The following is a 26,436-nucleotide window of genomic DNA, read 5'->3' on the forward strand; positions in this document are numbered from 1 at the left end:
AGCGATAAAAGGCTTAGTATTCAAGGTAAATCGCAATGTATTATATGATGTTGTGTTCGATTCTATGTCAATGTCTTGGAATTTATTCAATGTGCTAATTTGAGAAATATATTCCTAATCTAAGTTAAAAATTAAGTTAAACACTTGATCTCAGTGGCTGAATGAATTTGGTGAGATTGAAAGCTTAATTGTTGGATGCTTGCACTTCATTTTTTTGTAAAATCGGTTATTTTTTGAAACTATTTTGAAGAATAAAATAGAAATAAGCATGCTTCTTACTTACCTTAGGCTTCTTCAGCGAAATTCAGCTTCTGGAATTAAAAAAACAAAATCAGTTAATATAGACAGACAATAGAGTATTTTTTGTGAATGTACAGAAGAGAAGGGATACATTGAAGAAACCATCCTTTTTGTCTGAATAATTCTTTGCCAGCTGTTGAGGAACTTAGTTTACTTCCTTCTCTTAAGAGATGGTAATAGGAAGTATGACAATCTTCTCAAATTTTCAAATAGAATTTGATAATAAATTTGAGTTTAGTATGAACAGCTTAACTTAAAATCTCAGATTACTTTCTTCAACTAGTAATCTTATAACTGGTACAAATTTTCTTTGGAATTCTAGCAATAGATTATTTAAATCCTGATAATAAGCCACCAATCGCTGTAAGTTTCCCTTCTCTACAGGAAATCTCCTACAATAAGATTATTTTAAAACGTTTCAAGCAAAAATGACAAAAATATGTAAGACCGAACATCAAACCCAGTAATGGCGACGTTGAGAAAAGGTTATTCAGACCTAGAAGATTCAGGCACTCTGGCTTTAATTCAGATTTCCCTGGTGTAAATCTACTTTAAGGAAGCGATTAGCTCAAAGCTTAGAGTTTGAGATCTCCTACGCGGAGATCGTAAGCTGCTGGTCAATAGATTTTCTCTTTTTAAGATCTTATACTCACCACCCGGTGATGGACAGTGTTGCTAACGAAAGAACGTTGTCTGGAAGCCGGCAGTGCACAGAAAAAAAGCTCCGGAAATTATATTATTATTATTATTTTACACTGGTTTTACACAGGCCTCCGGACAGTGTTCTCTCGTTACAGACAACACTGTCCATCACCGGACAGTAAACTGTAAGAAGCTCCTAGGAAGAGAAAATCTAAAGGTCAGCAGCTGGATTCGAACCCGGGACCCCCGCGTGGGAGTCCAGTATGCTAAACCTCATAGCTAATCCCTTCCCTCCCGGAAATTATTCCGACGGTTTTTAGATTCTGAGCTCAAAACATAAATTTGCAGAAATGAGTTTTCGAAATTCTCAATGCTCACAAAAAAAAAAAAAAAATCGATCAAGTCATTTCGGTCGATAACAGAACCTGTTCTAAAATAATTTCTTTCAGTGAGAGATAAAGAAAAGGAAATGACAGATTGTAAAACTTCTTTTTTGTAACGATTGATCTTCGCTGATTGTTTCGCTTGTCTAGAAGGGAGAAGCTTTAAACAAAGCCTTCCTACTGGCAAAGAAAGTTAAACTTCTAGCGATTGCTAAGAAGTGAACTCACGTCACTAAAGAAAACTTTTTAGTCCTTCATTTCTTACGTGGGTGGTAACTTTTGACATGGTTTAAAATTTAATATTACCGCTATAACACGCGTCAATGCTGACTTGATCCTGACTTTGATTATAAATCAGCTTAATAGACAAGACGCCCGTAAACTTCTTACTTTTTTAAATTTTATTTTACTGCAGGAACCGGATGTTTGTTGAATGGATACCGTGTAAAAGCTATGAATTTTAACATTTGGATATCCCTGAGTAAATTTAATAAATACGTATTAATCAAACTGGCACGAGATTAGCTCAATAAGTTGGTACCTTGGGCTCAGACAATTAAAATGTCCCTTAGATTTTGTTTACTAAAAAACCTCTTATAATTCAAACACCCGTTGTTATAGATAAATGTTAATGAGAGCTCACTGCCTGGAGGCCGGTAGTTAAAGAAGGATCTAATGACCCCAAATACTATCGTACCTTAAATAAACATTATAAAATATACTGAAGACTTTTCAGGAATTTCTTTCCACTTTTCTATTTATGCGTCTATTATCACTAACTTTTAGTTCATCTTTTATTTAGTTCATCGTAATTAAGAAGCTTTTGAAAGAAGCTGTAGACCCACCCTTCAAATTGGTTTCTAGAAAATAATTTTCAAATAATAGCATTTGAGAACCGAGCATAGACGGGGTGGCACCTGCCAGAAAGAGTTTGAGGAAACTCCCTATCTCTTTACTTACTGCGATACCATCATCCAAGTCAAATTTAGATGCCTGGAAAGTTACTAGCTGTTGGTAGAAGACATATTCTCTCTAGATGTGTTGGATTGGAGAGGGAGCTATATATATATTGGGAGGGTTGCATCTAAAACCTAGTGTGGGAGCACAATACATCTTAATTGATCGATGTGCGTCATTATACACCCTACTGGAGAGGGAAGGGAACTCGTTAAGTTCATGTTTTAAGTGAAACCCTTTGGAGCTTGTTTAGAAAATTATAGAAAACTCTCTTGTCCTGTGCATCTTCGCAGAAGTTCATCCAACACTCTCTGCTCAATGCAAAAATTATGCATTAAATACTTAATCTGTAAAAAAGCTAGTCTCAGGAAGTTACAGTCTCTATTAAGACTGGGACAGAAAAAAATAGTTACAGTCTCTTTTATACTGCCAGATCGGCGACATTCTAATCGCTAGTTTGCGGTAGCAATCTTCTGGAACTTGGTATTAATAAAAAAACCACCGAATGGAAAAACCCTGGTTCTTATTAAAAAGTAAAGAGAGACCTAAATAAAATCTGAACAAACAAATTTTCCGTATATCAGTTACGATATTTATAATTTTTGCAGGCAAAAAGGTACACCCCAATTTGTAAAAATTAATTTTTCTCACTCCCTGAAGAACGATAAAGTATGTATTTCTGGTAAAAAGTGTATTTCCAAAATTATAATATGGAACATCGCCAGTTGTAAGAGATTTTGAAGAAAGGAGAAGAAGTGAATGTAAAGAAGACATGAAGTAGCTGTTGCAGAAGCTCTATCAACCAGCAACAGCAGGATTGTGGATCACCCTAATCCCATAGTCTGCCTATAGGAACTTGAGCTGCGAGGAAACACTACGAAGAAGTGAGGAGAGAAGCTGTGTAGGAGGATGACAAACTGAGAGCCGATGTAGAAGAGTATAACACCTCATACCAAAAAACTTTTAGTTGTCTCAGGGTGCACACATAGACACACATATTTCATTTCTCTTGCAATCATTCTCTCTCTCTCTCTCTCTCTCTCACGCCTCCATGGTGGTAGTCAAACTCGTGGGGGCGGCACATCGCACCTCTGACGTCACCACGAACTGCCACCTCCACCGTCATCAGCATCGCTGCCAACAACAAGTGTTCAGTCTGAGCGCCGCAACCGCCTCTTAGGCATCGGCTACCCAACAGTTTTCTTGATCTTTGTTTCTTCTGACGGGCAACGTCCACCCTTAGCCCTTTTATCTTTCATTCACTTCAAACACGGAAGAGCCATTCATTCAGAAATACAACTGTTTCAGCCTTTACCTCAAGAAACATCTTTTTCCCTCAACTTTGTATTCAAAAATAACTCTCTGATAAGCTGTAATTTGGTAAGTAAACAGCTATTTTTAAATAATATACTCGAAAAAATGTAATTTTAACAAATAATGAATGAGTTAAATAAAAAAACAGTTTAAATAATTTAAATATTACAAAGAAAGCACTGCATGATTTAAATTTTCTCATCAACTGTTTTTTGTAAATGTAGAATTTTTGTTTTCCGGCGCATCGGCTGCCATGGCCATGAGCGCCGGTAGAATTGTTTCATTTGTTATAGGTACGTAGTGTATAACCAACTAATACTTTATAATAATCATGAATTGTGAACTTATTAAATGCACATTTTTCGCCATTAAACATTAAAATCATCATGTACTGTTTAAAAACATGAGCCGTAATTTTGCGAAACGTTGAACTCTTTTTTTAAAAGTATAAAACATAAAAATGGAAATAATAATAATAATAAAAAAAGGAAGTAAAAAATGTTTAGAAAATTCAAAATATTAAAAAATGAAGTACAGATTGTCCACAATTTTGTGGCCACAAGAAAGGCAGGCTGAACGACTGGATTCCATTGAAGCCTTATATTTCATTCATGATTGGTTTACGCTGTGACGTAGTAGCTGAAGAGATTCCACTACGAAGGAGTGTTTTCAGTGATGCTCTCCAGAATTTACAATTACTCCTCCTTTATAGATCCTTTTATTAAATTTAATATTTAAAAGAAAACGAAAGAAAGTAGATCTGGTAAAGTCAAAAAAAAAAGTTTCAATCCAGATCCTTTTTTCTCCAACATGGAATTTATACTTGAAGAAATTTAGGCAAAAGTGTCTTAAGATCTCAAGATAATGAATGTACTTAGGATCATAAGACACTTGGAATCTTGCACATCGAGACTGTTTCAAAATTGATCAACCGGTTGTGCCATTCAAATTTTTTTTTTTTCAATTTTCAAGCAAACAAAAATCTATTTCCTTTAAACCATACTGATTAAGCCCACATGTAGGCCTATCAGTTTTAATAGAAACATTTATCTTAAGAGTGATCTCTCAAAGGGCGAAGTTAAAATTCACAACTCAGTTGACCAAACATAAAGTAATTACAAACTGTAGCACAATTTTAATCACATTTTAAGAAATGTCTAATTTAAAACAAAAAAATTTAAAAACTTCTTATTTACATTTTATAAAATTTAAGGCGTGTCATCAGCTAAGATCATTGGAGCCAAAATCCTTCTCAATGAACAGTACTGAAAATCACCGGAAATCTAAGATTTGCACGTCTACAATTAAACCCAGGACCTTCGACTTACCAGCCCTTCGTGCTTACGACCCTCAACAAATCCTTTACTTTTTTTTTTGTAAAAAGTTTATTTGAAAGTTAACAACTGATCCGCTCCGGCGGAACCAGCAAGTAGACTGATTGGCAAGTAATGACGGGCGATTAATCATCTAGTGGTGACACTCCACGCTGTTTCAGTAAACACTATCCAAACACTGCACACTATATCAAACATCGGCTTAGTAACTTTAATCTCATTCGACTAGAGGGATTATCTTGAGAGAAAAGTTGACGGATTGTGATGATGTGCGAGAAGGTAGTTTTCTATTACGTGATTGGATAAGGTTATTTGATGTACAGGATCAGGGAACAAGAAGGGATTGTCGTTTTGGTTGCTTAAAGGAGATTTATAACACAACGGAGTGCGTTACTCTTTTAACATTAATTAATTTAAATATTATGAAGAGGTGGAAGAGGTGGTGTAAAGGTTTGCAGCTTTTCCAAAATACTGTAACAATGCCGTAGACCAGAACTGAAAGAAAAAGATGCTGCGAATCCAACAAAGATCATGAAGAAAATGGCACCTCAAAAAAAAAAAATGTACTAAAGTTTTCTTGGACAGTCAGAGGCAAAATGATGATAAGTTTTATTAGAGACTATGCGAGCCTCTATTTACATACAGAACAGAGGAAAAAGAAACGATTGAAGTCTGTTCCGGTAGACAGAACTTAGCAGTTAAAGAGATAGCGCAACTTCCTTTGTAAAGTGGCTTCTTCTGACGTTTTCTCCGACCCTGAGGACCACCAAAAACCAGCACAAGCTGCTTACTTTTTATTTAAATAAAAAAGAAAAAGATAACTTTTGACTTCAAACAGAACTTTTAATACCATTGTATTTAGAAACAATTGTACATTTAGTGTGTACTTTAGCATTACTGGCACGCTCTGTTCTGCAACCCTTTTTTTTTGATAAGCTTCAACTCATTACTTGGTAATGAAAGCTAAGTTCTACGCAACTTCACTAATTATTAACGCTTGTGAATATCCTAAAATGTAAGACGCAATTTACTTTTTCAAAACTTCCACAAATTAACATCAAACAATTCCAAAATCCCCTTTTTTATGTAATGCTTGATGCACCAAACTGTCCTGTATTCCAAAATATCACATATTTTCAACTTCCTCCAAGTACAGTAGGAAAAATCTGGTGTTCACACTCGAAAGACTTTTTATGCACCGCAGTTTAGGTACTTAAAGTTTCTTAAAACTTAAAATTTGCACTAAAAAGAAGTTTTCTTCAATATAGCCATAGTTCTCTTCAATATAGCCATAGTTCTCTTCAATATAGCCATAGTTCTCTTCAATATAGCCATAGTTCTCTTCAATATAGCCATAGTTCTCTTCAATATAGCCATAGTTCTCTTCAATATAGCCATAGTTCTCTTTTTTTATTTTTTTTTCGGCATTGGCTTTCGCCATACAGCCAGCATCGTCTAGGTGCTTATCACTAGAATAACACTCACTCTCCATTCTTACTTATAAATACTCCACTCATTCATCCCTCTACTACATACAACTATTTACATAAACTACAGCTAATGGATGGATCAGTACTCTATATTCCTGCCATCCTTATAGCTCAACCGAAATTAAAATCACGTAATCCTTCTCTAATCATTTTCTTGTATTCATTCTAATCGGCTATAACTTTAAAATACATTCATATTTCTTTGCTAGCTCTGCTACAGATTTAAACACATACTCATAGATGTTGGTGGAGAATATTATGTCTTCCTAGCGAAATGGTGCATGCATCTAAATACCTATGTACTGTCGTCAAACATTCGTTTCCTTTCTAATACATAACGTGGACATATCATTATTAGTATATATGTTTGAAATCCTCCTCCTCATTGCAATCTAAGCAAAGAGGAGAGAGGACCTTTTTGTTGATCCTGTGAAGATACGATCCGCTGCTTATTGTCGCAACAACCCATTTATTAGTGTCAGTTCCCTTAAACCATGGTTGTCTAGGTAACTGATCTGAGCCGTAGTTTTATAGAATCTTCCTCTATTACCATTACTGTAATCTGTCTGCCATTTTTGTAGTGCTGCTTTTGCAATTATGCACTTGATATCGGTGTGTGGTAATTTATAATTAGCCATTTCCTCTATGGTGTTTTTTTTTGTTTTTTTTGTTACGTTCTTTACTTCCACCTAAGAGGTACTGCAAGCCGAAGAGACTTCTTTTCCGGCCGGATAATGTTGCTTTACACCAACAATAGTTCACTAAAATAATATAATTATTTTATTTATAATTTATAATAATAATATACAGGGTGATCCATTTAAAACGCACCAATCGCTAATAACTTTTTAGGAAAGTGGAATTTAGAAAAAACCCACGAAGTAAACTATATGTTTTTTTCGGTATAGTTTTCAAATTTTTTACGTCTGATGCTGTATCTTCATTTTTGGCGGAGTTCCGGCTAAAAACCCGATTGGGGTTTCATAAGGACCACTGGTTTTGACCATAATTATGAAAACTACATAAAAAAGTATGAAAAATGACGTTAACCCCGTTTCGATATCCCTCATATTTGTCGAGTTATTTAAGATCAAAGTTACAATTTTATCTATTCGTGATCGGTTTTCAATATTAATTTTCCACCAGAAATACACGTTTTGGGAGGTCCTCTGACTGCAAAAAATGTTATTGGTGACGCAAAGAACAAAAATAATAAGAATTGAAGATTTTAAAAAAATGTAGTGTAATGTAATGGTTGTGGGTGAATCGGGATAAATTTGTTTTATCATCAAATAAAAGCAACCGTCACATCAGAATAATGTACGCCTTATGCAAGACTTCTTGACCTTTGATTACGGTAAGAATATCTTGCCATGGATGGGCGGATGTTGGTCTAGTGGTCAAGAGCATGGCTTTGTAAGTGGGAGATCCCCAGTTCGAATCCCGCGAATGCAGTCATTCTTATTACTTAAAAAATAATACTAATTTTTTTACATAAAATGTAGTCATAGGCGGGATTCGAACTGGGGATCTCCCACTTACAAAACCACGCTCTTGACCACCAAACCAACACCTTGGCAAGAGATTCTTACCGCAATCATAGGTCATGAAGTCTTGCATACTGGGTGCATTAAAATGATGTGATGATTGCTTTTATTTGATGATAATACAACTTTATTCTGACTCACCCATAACCATTACATTATACTACATTTTTAAAAATCTTCAATTATTATTATTTTTGTTCTTTGAGTCTCAAATAATTTTTTTTTCACTCAGAGGACCTCCCAAAACGTGTATTTCTGGTGGAAAATTAATATTGAAAACCGTTCACGAATAGATAAAATTGTAACTTTGATCTTAAATATCTCGACTAATATTAGGGATATCGAAACGGGGTTAACGTCCTTGTTTACAGTTTTTTATGTAGTTTTTATAACCATTGTCAAAACCAGTAGTCCTTATGAAACCCCAATCGGGTTTTTGGCTGTAACTCCGCAAAAAATAAAGATACAGCATCGGGGGTGGAAAATTTGAGAACTAAACAAAAAAAACATATAGTTTACTTTGTGGGTTTTTTCGAAATTCCGCTTTTCTAAAAAGTTATTAGCGATTGGTGCGTTTTAAATGGATCACCCTGTATAATAGTTATAATTTTTATTTATTAAAATAATAATAAAAAGAATAGTCAATAAACAAACTGTTACACTACAAATATTATTAATAACTTGATGAAAATTTGGAGTTCAGAAGTTGCGAGCAACGATGAGGATAGAATAAACAATAATTTTAGTATTCCTGAATTAAAGAACGTAACGCTTAAGCACCAGTTGGCTGCTTACCTTATTAATACTATCATTAATTTTTAACTTTTTTTTTACAAACTTATATTTTTAACTAATTGAGGCGCTAAGGAGCGCGGCTGTTTTGCTAAATATTGTTCTTGTAAATAATGAGCAAACTCTCTCTCTTCCAGATCAAAGTAAATGCCGACGGCAAAAATAAATAAAAAATCTGCTTAAAATATATTCTCCACAAACAATATTATTTCTTCTTAGATTTTTTCTTATGACTTGATTTAAATTTTTCGACATTGAGTTACACCGGAAGGAAGTTTAAGGATCCTCCCCAAAACGGAAAAACTTCTTTCTTTTTTTTTGGCCATGAGTACGGCGAGTAACGCTAAAAGCTGTATAAAAATGAATAATATAATGAAATGGAAAATTTTTCATTCCTTTGGCAACATTGATTGAGCTGTTCACTGCATAACTCGATTAACTCCCTAAAACAAAAATATGGAGAAATGCGCTGGAAATAATGTACATTGTTTTTTTTAATTCCTGTTTATAATATAAATTCAAATAAATTTACCCGTTATCATTCAGCGGTTGCTACTGAATTTGAGTTGAATTATTGCAAATATTTACGAGAGTCGTTTGAAAAGTCCGTGCAAAAATAAAAACTACTTAATTTTTTGGGGTAAACCTTTTTTATTTTTCAACATAGTCTCCTTTTAGGCTTATACACTTCGTCCAACGCTGCTCTAGTTTGTTGATCCCTTCCGAATAATAGGATTTGTCCAAGTCTGAAAAATAGCCATTCGTTTCTGCAATCACCTCCTCGTTTGAATAAAATCTTTTTCCCGCCAGCCATTTCTTCATATTTGGGGAACAAATAGTAGTCCGAGGGAGCCAAGTCTGGAGAATAGGGGGGATGTGAAACGAGTTGGAACCCTATTTCCATTAATTTTTGCGACCACAACTGCTGAGGTGTGAGCTGGTGCGTTGTCGTGATGGAAAAGGACTTTTTTGTGGGCCAATCGTGGGCGTTTTTCTTGCAGCTCGGTTTTCAAACGGTCCAATAACGATGAATAATATGTACCTGTAATAGTTTTACCCTTTTCCAGATAGTCGATGAGGATTATTCCTTGCGAATCCCAAAAGACAGTCGCCATAATCTTTCCGGCCGAAGGAACGGTCTTCGCCTTTTTTGGCGCAGATTCCCCCTTGGTAACCCATTGTTTAGATTGTTCTTTGGTCTCAGGAGTGTAGTGATGTATCCATGTTTCATCCACAGTGACGAAACGACGTTTAAAGTCCTGCGGATTCTTCTGGAACAGCTGCAAACTGTCCTTGCAACACTTCACACGATTTCGTTTTTGGACGAGCGTGAGCAATCGCGGCACCCATCTTGCGGATAGCTTTGTCATGTCCAAATGTTGATGCAAAATATTATGTACCCGTTCATTCGAGATGCCCACAGCACTAGCAATCTCACGCACCTTCACTCTTCTGTCATCCATCACCATATCATGGATTTTATCAATGATTTCTGGAGTAGTTACCTCAACAGGGCGTCCAGAACGTTCAGCGTCCCTTGTGCCCATACGGCCACTGCGAAAATTTTGAAACCACTTATAAACTGTTCTAATCGAAGGTGCAGAGTCACCATAATGTTTATCAAGCTTCTCTTTAGTCTCCTGAGGCGTTTTGCCTTTCATAAAGTAGTGTTTAATCAACACACGAAATTCTTTTTCGTCCATTTTTTGAAAATCACTCGACTTCCTCGATTCAAACGAATGCCAAACACAAAGAAATAGACCGATCTGGCTGAAACTTGGTGTGTGTTCTTCCAAGAGATGCTACTAACTAAACATAACCTCGATACGCGCCAGTGGTGCTATCTCTCTGACTTTGCACGGACTTTTCAAACGACCCTCGTATATTAGGGCACTGAGTTAATCAAAATGGCTTCTGAACTAAATTATTTATTATTCAATAGCCACAAAAATTTTGCCATTTAATGGTGTTAATCTTTATTATTTGGGAAATTTATTATAAAAATATAAAAAGCTATAACTGAACCAAGTGCTTCGACCTTAAATTCAAGATATTTCTAAAAATGGAGTTAATCGTTTTGTGCTGTGAACGGCTCAACCAAGATTAAATATTTGATATATGTAAATAAAACCCACAAAGTAACCAGACAATAATATCTTCCACTCTAAATGAGTAATAATATACGTATTACTACAACCTTTAATTTTACACATTTCACTCAAAGTGTCCAGTCTAAATATAAAGAGATCTGGGTTTTAGCACTATTCTTCAATTTGCAAACATAAAGCACTTTGTGTAAGTAGCTACTTATATTAGAGCAGGTTATTGCTGTAAGTATTCATTAAGAAATCTAATCTTGAATCTCTTTTGCTTGCGCTAATATTATCTTGCATACAAAGTAAAACGAAATAAATAATTATCATAAAAGTTAATGAGTACTTTATCTTTCTACTGTAAAATTGAGTTTTATGATCTTCTTGTCTTAATTTTAGAAAGTATTTTCTGATCTCTTAAAATGAAATGTGCTGGAAAACTTGTTTATAAAATTCGCTGAATATTTAGAAACTTAGCGGCCAAAATTCGACAAGAACACAAATACCTTCTAACTAAACCACTGGAGATAATAAAATCAAAGTAAGTTTCAATTACAACTTAGAAAAATAAACTTTTTCAATGTAAAATAAACATTTTATATGGAAGAATGTCGGAAACAGGTAAAAATTAAAAGAACAGAAACGCGGATGAAATCTCAGATATCTCAAACCACGCAAATACATCCGCTAGATTCAATTATTAAACCCAAAAAAAATGTTGGGAAATAATAGTTTTTAACAGAGATAGGGGAAAAGGCGTGGGTGTTTTATGAGTCCTAAAAATAGCGCTAAAACGATCCTTGTGGTTTGGGTTGTTTAATGGAAAAATAATAACAGCGTAAATTAAAATTTTACGAATTCTATGAATTAGCGCTTCATTGATGAACAACAAACTTCGTTATCTCATGGCAGATAACAGGCATGATAACATGAAATATTGTTTCCAATCCCAAGTATAAATAATATTTTGATCAATATTATAATAAGGATGATGCGATTGTTTTCGTATTATCGATTCTAATTTGGTCGTTGGGACGGTATAGACCCGCCTAATAAAATATGCGATTACTTTACTTTATAAAGATAAGAAAATTATCGAGTATTGAAAAAATCCCGTTTACAGGAAGAATATCTGTGAACGACTTCCTTTTTGCGATTGTAACCGTCGACCCAGATAAAGACTTGGCTTTTCTAGATGAAAATTTAATTTAAAGTGGGGTTCTATATCGTCAGGCTCTCATCAAAAGTCTTTTTATAATAACTAACCCGCACTGAAGCCCAGCAAACATTCATTAGAAGTTTTAAGATGGAAGAACATGTCCATTTTTTTGCTAACTTGCTGACATTTTTCTTTTCTTTATGTTTCGTATACAAGTATGATGGATGTAGTGAAGGTTTTGATGGATAATTCGCTTATTTTCTGTGCATCAAACGATTCAGCAAGGATGTGTGCCCTTATCAATGGTTGATAGGGTACGGAAAAGAGCAACGTGGAAGTTATTCTGTTGAGGTTAAAATCAGGTGACAGCAATGACGGCCATTGCAGTTAAATTCTTTTTTTTAATCATTTATAAGCAACAATGATAACAATAAATAACATTCACACATATCAGAATGGAGAAGTTACCCAGCGTTAACACTCAAAAAAACACTCTAAATTCAACTGACTCTCTTCATCAGAGAGGAGATCGCGAGGTAACTGTCTTTTAAGACGTCTGGAAATGTTCTGGAAGATAGATGTTGTACAAGTGGATTGTGATGAGACTGAATGTTAAGATGCAGTTTTCTGTAACATGTTTTCAGCAACTTGTGTGACGAAAGGAATGTTCAAGTTTGTGTGAATGGTTTGATTGGTGACGTAGAAAGGAGCGTTTACTATAGAGCGAAGAATTTTAGATTGCAAGGACTGGATCCTTTGCAGATTTGAGCGTTTGGTTGAACCTCCCACAGTTCGATGCCATAAGCCCAGACTGGCTTTAATATACTTACATACGATATATAAGTCTTTTGTTGTCCAGAGTGAGTTTTGATCTGTTGTCGAGTAGTCTTTTCAGTTTTCGGAAGCGTCTGTTGAGTTCTGTTCTCTGTAAGTCGAGTTTGAGGGTTCCATGTAAGTCTTTTGTTAAGGTAAAGCCCAAGGTAGCGGACTACATTGACTGCTGGTAAAGGAATTAAATTGTTAAATTCTTGATGAGTTTTGTTTGTGTGGTTACATACTTTTGGTTGTTTCTTGCTTCTTTGCAGTAAATAATTGAGGTATCTTTTAATATCTTCAACGTCCTTTTTAATTAATTCATTTCTTCTGTTATTTTGTGTGTGTGTGTGTTTTGTCTTTACAGTGTTAGTGTTGAATGTTCAGTTGAGTGCAGTAGGTTGATAACCAGCTATAGGGCCGCAGCTACAGTCTCACCTTATCGCATCAAAAAGCAGGAGTATAACATCTCCAAAGATCATACTTCCCCTCTCTAGAATCACAGCCTCTTGAATGGACTGCCACTTAAGAAACCATCAAATCCATATTGAAACGTTAAGTAAATGCAGAAATACGAGTTAGACCGCCCCCACACCCTAAAAAAACCCGTGTTCAAAACGTTTTTTAGGAAAATCCTTGAAAACTTAAAATTGCAGAAAACCGAGCGAGTTTGGTTTTCTTTGAAGAAGAAAAAAGAAAAAAGATTCGAGTTTAGAGAACTAATGCAGCAGATATTGAAATTTCCTGTCGTCTGAGAAAACCGATTCAATTACGTATGAAAAATGAGAAGTGCAGTGAATTGCACTCAGCGAGAAGCGCATTTATAAAGCTCTTTTATTTTGTATAAACGCTTAATACAAACTCTATTAATTCCTTTAGATATTCCTATATCTAGATCTCTATAATTATTTCATTTGCAATAATAAAACCATTTTAATTTAGCTGGCCGTGCAAAAGGGGAAGGATTATGGTTTAAAACTTCATATTGGTTTCAGCAACATGGGCAACCTACAATCTTAATAATAACACAGTTTATGGGTAATATCACAATGTATTCATAGCGTTCTTATTATAAGGATTTTCTCATTATTTGAAAATATAAATGTTAACTTGTTAAAAGTGATTCTCTTTCAAATAGTTTATAAAATTCGAGAAATGGCCTACAGAGCATCTTTCCACTCCAGAGCGAGGGCGTAATGGGAGAAGGGAACGAGGTTAAACTAAGTCTCTGCTACTAATCAGAGCGATACCTGCGAAAGGGCATCCAGACAAGATTAGGCGAATGAAGATAAGTTATAGCTATATTTAAACAAATTCACTGTAACCCTGAAATTCATCTTGAAACAAAAAGCTTAATATTCAAAACTATCTTTCAAAGCATTAATCACTTATGGAGCTGAGACATAGTCTAAAAACCGGACGCTTGCAAAGTAAGATGCTGCGGTCAGAATTAAGTTTCGAGTTCAACTTAAAGATGTCCTTAAAAAGAAATATTTAAAAATGAGAAATCTAGGCATATTATGAACGCGTAGGATATTCTTGGGGAATAATAGAGAAACAGAAACAGCTAGATGGCTGCAAAAAAAAAAGATCGGGATGGAGAGTGGATAGAAGAAGAGAAATGGGAAGACGCAGAAGAATGTGGATGGTAATATACAAGAGTTTTTGGTTGGATATGGGGTTTGCACAAAGCGTTGGGACTGAATTTTATGGAAATAGAAGAGACCCTCTGAAAGTGGAATAATCCAAAAACAAAATATAGAGAAGAGGAGATGATGTGAGAAAGCTAGGAGAAGCGGAGTATGAGAGAAACTAGAAGATGGAAAAATTAATTTAGAAGCCAAATAGGATCAACAAACACATTTTCCTGCTCCTTGCAATTCCTCCTTTATTTAGTTTTCCATACCTCTGGGATTACAGCGCAAACGTAGTAAATAATAATAATAGTAAATCATTTGTCCAGAGGAATAACTGAATTTACCGATCATGGCAATTTAAAGACATTTTTCTTCGAGGAAAAGCTCAAATAGCTTTATTTTTTTCTTTTTATTTTTGTTTCAAAGTAAATTTTAATTGAAGCGACCACTTCAATCTTTCAATAAAATCGCATTTTTGCTGCCGAATTTCTAATATCAGATAGACAGTTGATATTCAAATAAAAACTATCAATAAGACCGGAAAACGCACATTTCCGGTGTATATGCATTATCAAAAATTGAATACTTTTTCTAGACTGTTATAGAAAACTTACTGAACGAATATTGTAGCAAATCCTCCATTCGAAATTGCGCCAAATTCGATCTGACTAACTGATACAATCATATTGTTGGAGTTTTTGAGAAAAATGGAGGAGATCATTAAGCTTCAAGGTCTCTCAGTAGCTTGCGTACATGAGAAAAGTTTCAAAATAAAGATCTACCTGTATGCAGTCTGATTACAATCTTTAAAGAAAATTATAAAACACACTTTTTTCAACCAGAAAAATAGCTAATAATCTAAGAAATATATTCATCTGTAAAGTATCACTTTCATCCTCGTCAATTGCATCAAACTCGAAGTTTTAGCAACTCATTTAATTCTCGTTAATTATTATACAATTGATAGCCCCACACATTGCGCTAAAATAACATTTAACACGATAACCTAAAAACACTCCAGTCTAGGACAGCGGTTCCCAATCTTTTTTTATTAGTGTACCCCTTTACCTGATTGTTTCCCTAGTGTGTACCCCTAACATATATATATTATATAAATAAAATAAATAAATAATCGTATTCTTGATTTTACGTATTGTAACTTTAAATTAACAGCAAAACAATCTGAATATAATGTGTCTTGTAAAGAACATATACTTATGATATGTTCCTTTTAAAAAAGTCATCTATGAATAGGTAAACATTTCAAACCAATAACTATTGCGGGGGTCGTAAATTGAAACAGCAAAGCGTTAATAAAGGAGAAGTAAATTATATGCGGGCCATGTGTAATATTAGTCAAAACTAAAGCAGCATTTTTTCAAGAAATCATTTAATAATTTTTGATATATAAATATATTTACTTTTAAAAAAAAAAATGCTGCAGTATCGAATGAGTACTTAATTCTTGTCAATTTATATGTTATTCAGTTTTATTATAATAATTTTGTAATTAAGTTGTAGGAATCATTTATTATATAATTTTTTTCTCATTAATAATATATCTGTACAATTTTTATATCTTCCGCCATAATAACTTTTTTTTTTGCGTACCCCTAAACAATCTTTCACGTATCCCTAGGGGTACGCGTACCCCAGGCTGGGAACCGCTGGTCTAGGAGATAAAATAGTAGAAGCTATTTGAGCAGGTCACTGCACAAATCGATTTAACTCTACTTTTTTGAAAGTTCTTAAATTTAGGTGTCAAAGCACTTGGTTCTGTCTTAGGGTTTTATACTGGTAATAAATTTCCCAAATAATAAAGATTAACACCATCAAACAACAATTTGTTTTAACAATGCAATAATAATTAATTTATTTCAGAAGCCATTTTGATTAACTCCTTGCTCTAATGTAAATCGTTGCAATAATTCAAATCAAATTCAGTAGCAGGCGTTGAATGATGTCGGTTGATTTAATTGAATTTTCATTATAAACAGGAATTTAAATATAAAAAAATGTATTTCATCGCATTTCTCTACTTTTTTGTTTTATAGAGTTAATCGAGTTGTGCTGTGAACGGTTCAATTAATAAAAATTAAAAAATGCAACACTGTTCTCATTAAGTTGGTACTTCTGAATTTCAAACTGATTGAAATCCTTTCCTCTAACTTACCAGCCGGAAATCTCTATAACGAGTGATAGATTATATCCGCACCTTTAAGAACTAAACAGATTAGTTGTGAAATCTCGCGTCACATCGATTTCGACTTAAGGGGTTATAGGCAGTCAGAGGCGCCAAAAAAGTCATTTTTTTTGGGGGGGGGGGAAACGTGTTTACTTTTTTATTCGGGAACTTTTGCGTCATATCAGCCTATGTTTAAAGAACTTATTGTAATTTTTTCGTTACAAATTAATTATAATTGTACTAATGGCGAATATTTTAATGCAACACGTCAAAAAAAATGCAACCCTCTCGTGGACATGATATCTTGAGACTGGGTCATCTGAAATCAAAATTTCGAAAAGATTTCGTTAGTAGATGACTTTATCTCGTACTTGACCGAAGGATTTAGAAAAAAATTGAATTTTTAATTTTAGGGACAACTTTAAAGTTTGATTCACGATTTTCACTAAAAAAAAATGACCATTTTATGTTTGTAAAACAAGTTCTATTCATTGAAAAAAAAAAAAATCCTTCGTCCAAGTACGATTTTAATATGTGTAAAAGAAATACGTAAAATTTCAATAAGATCGGTGCAGTAGATTTTGAGATATCGTGTCCACCGACTTTGAAAACGTAGTTTTGAGAAAAACGCGTTTAAAGTTTTCAGTGGTTAAAGGTTTGCGAATAAAACCTGGGATAATCTTTTTTTCAACTTATACAATGTCATCGATTCCAGGCCCATAAAATAAGTCCTCCAATGTCTTCCAAAATGTCCAAGTTTTCCGATTTCTGCTGTCTGCGTAGGATTCTTGCCTTCCGCGTAGCAAGTTGAGCTCTGTGCTCAGCGATGGTAATTCGAACGGTCGAGGCTTGTAAACACTTTCACTCTTACAATTTTGCTCGGATCGACTTGAAATTTTAGGACAACATTCCTGAGATACTTTACTTTAATAAAAAATTTTTTAAAAAAAATCGATTTTTTCAAATTTCTGACTGCCTATAACCCCTTAATAGTTTAGTCGGGGTAACGAAGGGTAAAAAAATAAAATAAAAGAGGGAAAAGTTTTAGCCTGAATGAAAAACTGACTTAAAATAAGAACAGCAGGTCTTTTGAAAAGGGAATTGTGTAGAGAGGGGGAGCTTGCCCTTTTACATTAAAAAGGTTGCCTAATCTAAGGATTTCAAATTAAACTGGTCTTAATTTGGAAAATTGGATTATATCTTCACCTTCAAGTCTCGTGCTGACGTCGCCATTTTCTTTTGGTCTTTTCAATAAATTGACAGCTTTTTTTTGTCTTTTTTCTTTTTTTAATAATTAGTGCGTATTTTTCTGCCTGTCTCCTTGGAGGAGTCCCGAAGGTAATTTCGAAATCTTGGTAGTGTCGTAAATGTCTCTCTGTCAGTTACTGTAAACGCCTGTCTACTGATTTTCTTTTTTTGCTCGGAAATCCAACAGCTTTCTTAGAGCAGAGTTCCTTGGGGAGAAGGTTGGGATGCCAACTTTTTCTTCACGAAAAGAATACAAATGTTCCAGAGGAAGTCAGGTGTAAACCTTTGTCTTTTTTTTCTTTCTTTGTTTTAATAATCCCCTACTCTATTCTGTGAAATAAAAATAAATTTGTTATGAAATAATACTATAATATGAAATAATGTTTTTGGGGGTTTTACGAAGTTGAAAAACATTGTTTTAAGAATAGACTGTTGTATACGAGGGTCGTTTGAAAAGTCCGTGCAAAAATAAAAACTACTTAATTTTTTGGGGTAAACCTTTTTTATTTTTCAACCTAATCTCCTTTTAGGCTTATACACTTCGTCCAACGCTGCTCTAGTTTGTTGATTCCTTCCGAATAATAGGATTTGTCCAAGTCTGAAAAATAGCCATTCGTTTCTGCAATCACTTCCTCGTTTGAATAAAATCTTTTTCCCGCCAGCCATTTCTTCATATTGGGCAACAAATAGTAGCCCGAGGGAGCCAAGTCTGGAGAATAGGGGGGGATGTGAAACGAGTTGGAACCCTATTTCCATTAATTTTGCGACCACAACTGCTGAGGTGTGAGCTGGTGCGTTGTCGTGATGGAAAAGGACTTTTTTGTGGGCCAATCGTGGGCGTTTTTCTTGCAGCTCGGTTTTGAAACGGTCCAATAACGATGAATAATATGCACATGTAATAGTTTTACCCTTTTCCAGATAGTCGATGAGGAAAGACAGTCGCCATAATCTTTCCGGCCGAAGGAACGGTCTTCGCCTTTTTTGGCGCAGATTCCCCCTTGGTAACCCATTGTTTAGATTGTTCTTTGGTCTCAGAAGTGTAGTGATGTATCCATGTTTCATCCTCAGTGACGAAACGACGCTTAAAGTCCTGCGGATTCTTCTGGAACAGCTGCAAACCGTCCTTGCAACACTTCACACGATTTCGTTTTTGGTCGAGCGTGAGCAATCGCGGCACCCATCTTGCGGATAGCTTTGTCATGTCCAAATGTTGATGCAAAATATTATGTACCCGTTCATTCGAGATGCCCACAGCACTAGCAATCTCACGCACCTTCACTCTTCTGTCATCCATCACCATATCATGGATTTTATCAATGATTTCTGGAGTAGTAACCTCAACAGGGCGTCCAGAACGTTCAGCGTCACTTGTGCCCTTATGGCCACTCCGAAAATTTTGAAACCTTTTATAAACTGTACTAATCGAAGGTGCAGAGTCACCATAATGTTTATCAAGCTTCTCTTTAGTCTCCTGAGGCGTTTTGCCTTTCATAAAGTAGTGTTTAATCAACACACGAAATTCTTTTTCGTCCATTTTTTGAAAATCACTCGACTTCCTCGATTCAAACGAATGCCGAACACAAAGAAATAGACCGATCTGGCTGAAACTTGGTGTGTGTTCTTCCAAGAGATGCTACTAACTAAACATAACCTCGATACGCGCCAGTGGTGCTATCTCTCTGACTTTGCACGGACTTTTCAAACGACCCTCGTATATGTGCGTGTATATCGCCAAAACGATCTGTCGCAGAAAGCGTGAGCATGTATCTTTTCTAAATAGTCGATCCTTGACTTCCGTTGGAAACCTCTCTCTGTAGCGAGTGTTTGATCATATCCGCATCTCTAGATAGATAGATTAAACTAGGGCGGCCTCAAGGCCTACGCCACTGCATAGGCCCCTTTGGATCTATTGTGGCTCCCCTCACTCTAAAGCTCACCCTCCAGACCTGTCCTTTTAATCAGACTCTTGATGCTGCAGAGCGGCTCTTGGGTAAAGCTCACAGGCCTTAGTTTTTCCTTCTCGAGAGGTAACAACCTTAGCCATACGAGCCTCTCACACTGACACAACACGTGCAATGCCGTTTCCTCCTCTTCCTGACAGAACCTACAGAGGCTATCATCTGCCAGGCCCATGCGATGCATGTGTTTCCTGAGCCTGTAGTGGCCAGTTAATAGGCCTACAATCATCCTTATAGCCCTTAATTCTGCAGTCAGCCTCAGCGAGTAGCCTTTAATGAACTCCCTTCGCCTGTCTCTGCCCAGTGGTGGCAAGCCACTACTCTGGAGACCTACTCTGCACCCATAAGTTAATGATCGCAGTCTTCACACACACTTCGGAACCCCAAAACAGGGCTCCGGGCCAACGAAGTGTCCCGCAGAGCCTTCCCGGGCCAATAAATCTGCCGCTTCGTTTTCCTTATGACCTAAATGACCAGGTACCCAAACCAGAAAGACATTATTATGGTCACTAATTTCCTTCAGGGCACCCAGACAGTCCCAAACCAGTTTTGAGTTGACCTGGTGGGAACTAATAGCTCGTAGAGCAGCCTGACTATCCGAGAAAATGACGACCTTAGAATCAATAATTCCTCGCCCGTTAATCTCGGTAGCACAGAACCTAAATGCAGCTAGCTCAGTCTGAAAAACTGTAGCTAGTTTCCCTAAGAACTAAACAGATTAGTTGAGGAATCGCACGACACATCGATTTCGACTCAATACTCAATGGACTTAACCCCTCGTAAACTTTGAATCCCTTTTATTAAACAAATGGAGGATCCACTAATGAGAAGTTTTAATTTGGTGTATAAAATATAGCTTAATTATAATTTTACTTTTAATTTTACTTATAATTACTTTTAATTATAAAAAAATGAAATAAACGTTGGGAAGGGCAATTTTTTCCAAAGCTCCTTTGGTAAGCTTAAAAGCGAGTAATCTTATTTTGTTAATAAGAACTTATTTATTGTATAAGAAAAAAGAACTGAACTGTTTCTGCCCAACCCGAAACATCTGATCCCATAATTATAGTTACTAGCAGTGATATTTCTATAATTACTAATGCAAAAGGTTTTCCCCTCGAATGCTGCCATAATAATAGCAGGGAAAAAAGAGCTTCAAATCCTAGATGCTCTTTGTATGTTCCAAAAAATCTCTACTGCAACCAATACAATCACTCTTCGGCAGGTTCAATTCAGTTCATGAATAGTGTAATGGATCCCTCTAATCAAAACCCATTTCCGCTGTCTTACTAGATAGATCTAGGCTTTTGATTTTTTTTTTTTTTGTCAGTAACATCGCCAAATTAACTTGCCTAAACCTCAGTAGGCATTTGGTCTACTACTAAACGAGAGACTGCTGCCCTAGAGCAACTTAACCGTCGGATTCCATTCCAACTTGGAGGAATATTTCCGTTGCCCATTTCCGTTGAAAAAGCCTATTTCGAAAATTGATTGCTTAAAGCCATAGAAGCAATTAACACTACTATTACAAAGTATACAATTAGCACTAATTATCATGAAGGCCTAGAATAACATAATGAAGATTTAGTGTTCATTCGTTATTGGCTATATATTCCACAGCTGATTACATCTCAGTTGGTTTGTTAATATTAAGTTACTATTATTACAACAGGCAGTGTTACATTAACCTATTTCCGTCACAATTACTGTAACATTATATTACTGTAAATGTTAAATTAAATTACGAACTATTAAACACATCTGGATTAATTCCTTTCAGATCTTTAACTAACAGTCACTTTATCTAACTCCTACAGAAGGAAATTAATTACTTGTACAAAAGGGACTTAAAAGCTATTACGTGTCAAATTTTAGATAAAGATTATCCACCGGAAGAATGTGTTTCGAGTTCTGGCAGAAAGACTTCCTCCTTACTTTAAATGTGTAGATGCGCTCTCCAACGAGTTCATATACATATATATTTAAAGTAATTTGTTCATTTTATAAATTATAACAAAATATTATTAGATTATTAAAATTTTTGAAGATTTAAAAAAAAAAATGAAAGAACTGTCAGAAGAGGGACAAATTCGTCGGACTTCCGTTTTAGAGAAGAGCCATTGACAAAAATGATTATACTTTGTATAAATTATTATTTAAATTAAATATATATATGTCCTTAAATAAGCTTTTTTTTTATTATTTTATCTTTCCTTAATTAAGTACAACAAATTCACTCGAAAACATTTTGGAGAAGCCTGCAGTAATTATTTGGCTTGATTACTTGCGACACTTTAAGATACTAAACCTAAAATATTCGAGAACAAATGATACATCACTGATCTAATCTTAGCAAAAATATGGTTATATCAATTCTTCAATGCAATATCAGCCTCTTTCCGCCATACGCTTCGTGATTACGATTTAGTTGGCTATCAAAATGGTCTCGCCAGCCCAGCTCCAACGTCTCCTTTCATATGTCAATTCTCTTTTACTTATAAACTCTTTCTCTTTTACTCTTATCATCATCAGATTCAAGGATATAAGATGAAAACAATAACGTCGAATACTTGTATTAGTGTTAAAGAGGAGCATAACGAAAGATCCTGGCCGAGAGAGAGTGAACAAAAGGAGCTCTCTAATGAGAGATCTCTCTTTTACGAGAGAACCAAAAAAAAAGAAAAAGGTTTTGGTAAATTTGAAGCCTCCAGATTGGCAAGGGGTTACCCTCACATTGGCCATTGAGGCTCTCCATCTTCAAACTCTAACAGCAGCGCCTTCTTCAATCCTCTCGCAATTTAATATATCTAAAAGAGTACTTACAGATTATATATATACATAGCAATATTTTATCCTCAAACACACCACGCTAGGGGCTCTGTCCTATATTACAACTTAAAGGCGATCTTATTTAATATTAAAGCAGGACGAAACTAGCCTGTACGTCGCTATAAATATATATAAGAAGAAGAAGAAGAAGCTTCAAAAAAGCTCTCTTTCAAAGATCTCTGCCAACGTTTAAGCTGTAATTTCATATTTTGCCACTTATATAGTGAAAAGCTCATCTTTCATAAAACACTTTCTTTTTTTTATATGAAACACACTCTCAACAATTCTTGTGTGAAATTATAGTGATTCTGTGAAGATTTTAACACTTCAAATTTCCTATAAACGTCTTTTGAAGTAATGCTTTTACTTTCAAGCATGCTTAACTACCATCGAAACGAGTAAAAACTTGATATTTCGTTTAAATTCTACCGTGAAAGCTCATAGTCTCAGTGTCTTCCAATATAAAATGCCACTTACTTGAACGGATTTGCCAAATTTTGGAAATTTCTTCGAAAACGGATATTCTTTAAATTTGGCATAATCATGGCACACTTACGTGACTTTTACTTGAAACAATGCTGTTGTTAGCATGATTATGCTTCTATGAAAACTGATGTTTTTATCATTTTTTAACAACACATGAAATTCCACGTGTTATTTCCAGAAGTGCCAATTTCCTTATTACCTTGGTTTTTACCTGTAATTTACCCTAAAACCCGTTGAAATCGAACGTTTCCCCAATTGAAGAAGAATATTTCCTCATAAGAGCCATTTCTGGAAACTATGTAATGGTTACTTTCCACGAAACAAGTTGCTAAAATAATGAGTTTTGCGGAAAATTTGAAATTGCGGAATCTTTGCCAATAAAGATTGAACAAGAGTGTAACGTCTAATTTTGTGTTATTGCTTCTTCTTTTTTTCTGGATGAAACGGCAAAAAGTTGTTGAAATACGAAAGCGCTCATGAAATTAATACTGAACACTAATAAAATATCGATCTTTTTATATCGAATATCTGGCTAATTTCAAGCCATATCTCTCCATGCATCTATAGCAAACCTTATCCATTAAACCTGTACAACAACTTAATGAGCGTGTATTGGATTTCTACGTAATGACCACTGATTAATTACCACTGATTGAACTTCACCCATTACCCCCCCCCCTACTCTTTTGCCCTCTATAACTCACAAAGCACACTCTCTCCGAGGGTCCATCCTCTTTCATTTTGGTTCACCCAGAATTGGAACCGTACAAGACGAGTGTTGGTAGCCCTGTTTATTTCCTTGCTTGCTGTGCTACTAGTCTAAATCTGTCCGATTTCTAGCTGTACTTTACTTTTTTCTGAATTTAATTTAACGATCTTCGATTTTATGGGTATTTTCATTAGGATTGAAAATAGCGCACATATCTTGATTTCAAAAAAGCACTAATTGTAAGTAGCCAATATTTTGGGACCTACCTTTAATCAGATTATATTATTTAATATTACAGTAAAAGAAAGAATTGCCACATTATCGCAAAGAGTTTTTAGCCAAATTACATATTTAAAGTTCCCTCTGAACACTAAAAAATGCTTTTAGCGAATGGACTACATATTATATGGGATGACATATGCCTTTGTGTGTGAATAAGTATGTAAACACTCTAGCTAAAAGATGAACAATTGCATAAAGCACAAACTGTCAAGAGAGAAACAGAGAGCGGACAGCATCTCCCAATCGGAACGAAGTACCACTTTACCGAACGAATTTGTCACTTTTTTTTTGAGCTTTCCTCAAAAATGATTCCTATGATTCTCTTAAAACTTCTAATTGAATAGAGAAGAGAGCAAATTAATCGCCTTTTAGGAGGTGAAACTGAGCGGTTAGATGGAGGCCTGAGAAGTATTCTGGTACTGGGTCTAGGCTTTGAATCTTATTTTATTATTAATATAAGAATTTTATGGTAAAGTATGTTTATTCAAGGGGAGGTTTCATCTATTAGACCTAAAGGGAAACGCACAATAAGCCTCCTGTGGCTGCGGTGCCGTGGGGCATAGGTCCCGTCCCGCTTATAATCTAATCTTATGTTTATTTATTTTTGATCGTTTATTTTGTTACAATCAACGCATTTTATTGCGTTATAAACAACAATGATAACAATAAACAACATATAACACTCAGAGTGAAGAAGTTACCCAGCGTTAACACTCCAATAACGCTAGGCCACACTGTCTTTTAAGACGTCTAGAAGCGTTGTCTGGAAATGTTCTGAAAGATAGATGTTGTATCAGTGGATTGTGATGAGATTGAATGTTAAGATGCAGATTTCTGTATCGGGTTTCAGTAACTTGTGCGACTAAAGGAATGTTCAAGTCTGTGTGAATGGTTTAATTGGTGACGTAGAAAGGAGCGTTTACTATAGAGCGAAGAATTTTAGACCGCAAGGACTCTGGATCCTTTGCAGATTTGAGCGTTTGGTTGAACCTCCCACAGTTCGATGCCACAAACCCAGACTGGTTTTAATATACTAACATAAATAGGTCTTTTGTTGTCCAGAGTGAGTTTTGATGTTTGATGTTTGATACTTTCATTCCTTTAAAACACTTAATTTAGTCGTAAAACCCGCCTGAAAAAAAACCAGACACTTTACTGTACTTAATCACCTTTTAAGTACGGTTTAACGTTCAACAACCCCAAGAGTTCTGGACATTGAGTGGTAGCTTTAAATAGCTCTAAATACTTTCTATACATCATTTTACCAATAAATAAGGAGGAAAACGCGGAACTCGAACTGGAAACTCCCATTTACTATCGCAGAAACCAGCCATTAAAGGGTGCGCCTTTATAAGCCTTGTACAGTACGCTGGAATCGCAGGATAACCATTTAGGCTGGAAACATAGTGGAGCGGCGATGATAGCGAAGAGCATATCAAACACAAGTTAACATATGGGGAGCAAAGCGAAGATAGAGCAACGCTAACTATAGTGTTTGTTTTCGCCGCTTTGCTCTTCGCTATCATCACCCCTTTGTTTCCAGCCTTAGCCAATCTGAAATCATCTCAGCTGTTCTTTAGAATCTTTTCACTGGAAATAACTATTTTGTTTTTGGCTTTTAAAAATAGTCGTGAACAAAATAACTCAAAACCAAAACTCAAAGCTTATATATATTTCAATTAGTCACCGACAAAACACAAATCGTTATTTTTCGTGCTTCCCCGAAAGCAAAGCTTTATCCTCCACTTTTTTATGACAATAGAATTATTGAATACGCTAATACATATAATTATCTTGGAGTTCCTTTTACATGTACAGGAGCATTTAAGTGTGCTTCCAAGTACTTCTTTACTAAGGGTAATAAAGCTCTAGCGAAGGTTCGGGAAATTTTAATTAAGGCCAAATCAAACACATGGGAGTCTAAAATTAGATTATTTGAGTCAATTTCAGCTGCTACACTTCTGTATGCTTCTGAACTTTGGTCCATCAACTATTTGAAAGTACCGGAGAAACTTCAAGTTTCGTTTTTTAAAGGTCTATTTCACCTACCATTAAACACCCCTAATCATTTTATTAGAAGTGAAACTGGGTACAAAGATATTCGCGTGGTAATACTGGAGCGTACTCTTAACTGGTGGATTAAAGTACTCGCTATGTCTTCTTCCGAGCTACCAAAGATTTGCCTTTTCGAAGTATATAAACAAGACAATACAATGCAAAAACACTGGTTTTCTTATCTTGCCAAAGTATTGCATACAATTGGTTATTATGACGTAAG

At 35.3% G+C, this 26,436-nt stretch overlaps 2 protein-coding genes across 2 annotated transcripts in view; one reads left to right on the forward strand and one right to left on the reverse strand.

Moving 5' to 3' along the window:
* Positions 1-26,436, reverse strand: part of LOC141462385 (allatotropins-like) — a 185,899-nt gene that overhangs the window by 118,758 nt on the left and 40,705 nt on the right. Inside the window, exon 2 of the mRNA XM_074112270.1 lies at positions 284-311. The gene's annotated coding sequence lies outside the window, so the exon portion shown is untranslated. The remainder of the gene's footprint in view (positions 1-283; positions 312-26,436) is intronic.
* LOC141462384 (uncharacterized) overlaps positions 3,107-26,436 on the forward strand; it is a 169,640-nt gene continuing 146,310 nt past the window's right edge. Inside the window, exon 1 of the mRNA XM_074144192.1 lies at positions 3,107-3,662. The gene's annotated coding sequence lies outside the window, so the exon portion shown is untranslated. The remainder of the gene's footprint in view (positions 3,663-26,436) is intronic.

This window comes from Rhodnius prolixus, unplaced genomic scaffold (assembly GCF_049639745.1).
Source record: "Rhodnius prolixus isolate KJV_2025 unplaced genomic scaffold, Rpr scaffold_1, whole genome shotgun sequence".
In the NCBI taxonomy this organism is placed as follows: domain Eukaryota; kingdom Metazoa; phylum Arthropoda; class Insecta; order Hemiptera; family Reduviidae; genus Rhodnius; species Rhodnius prolixus.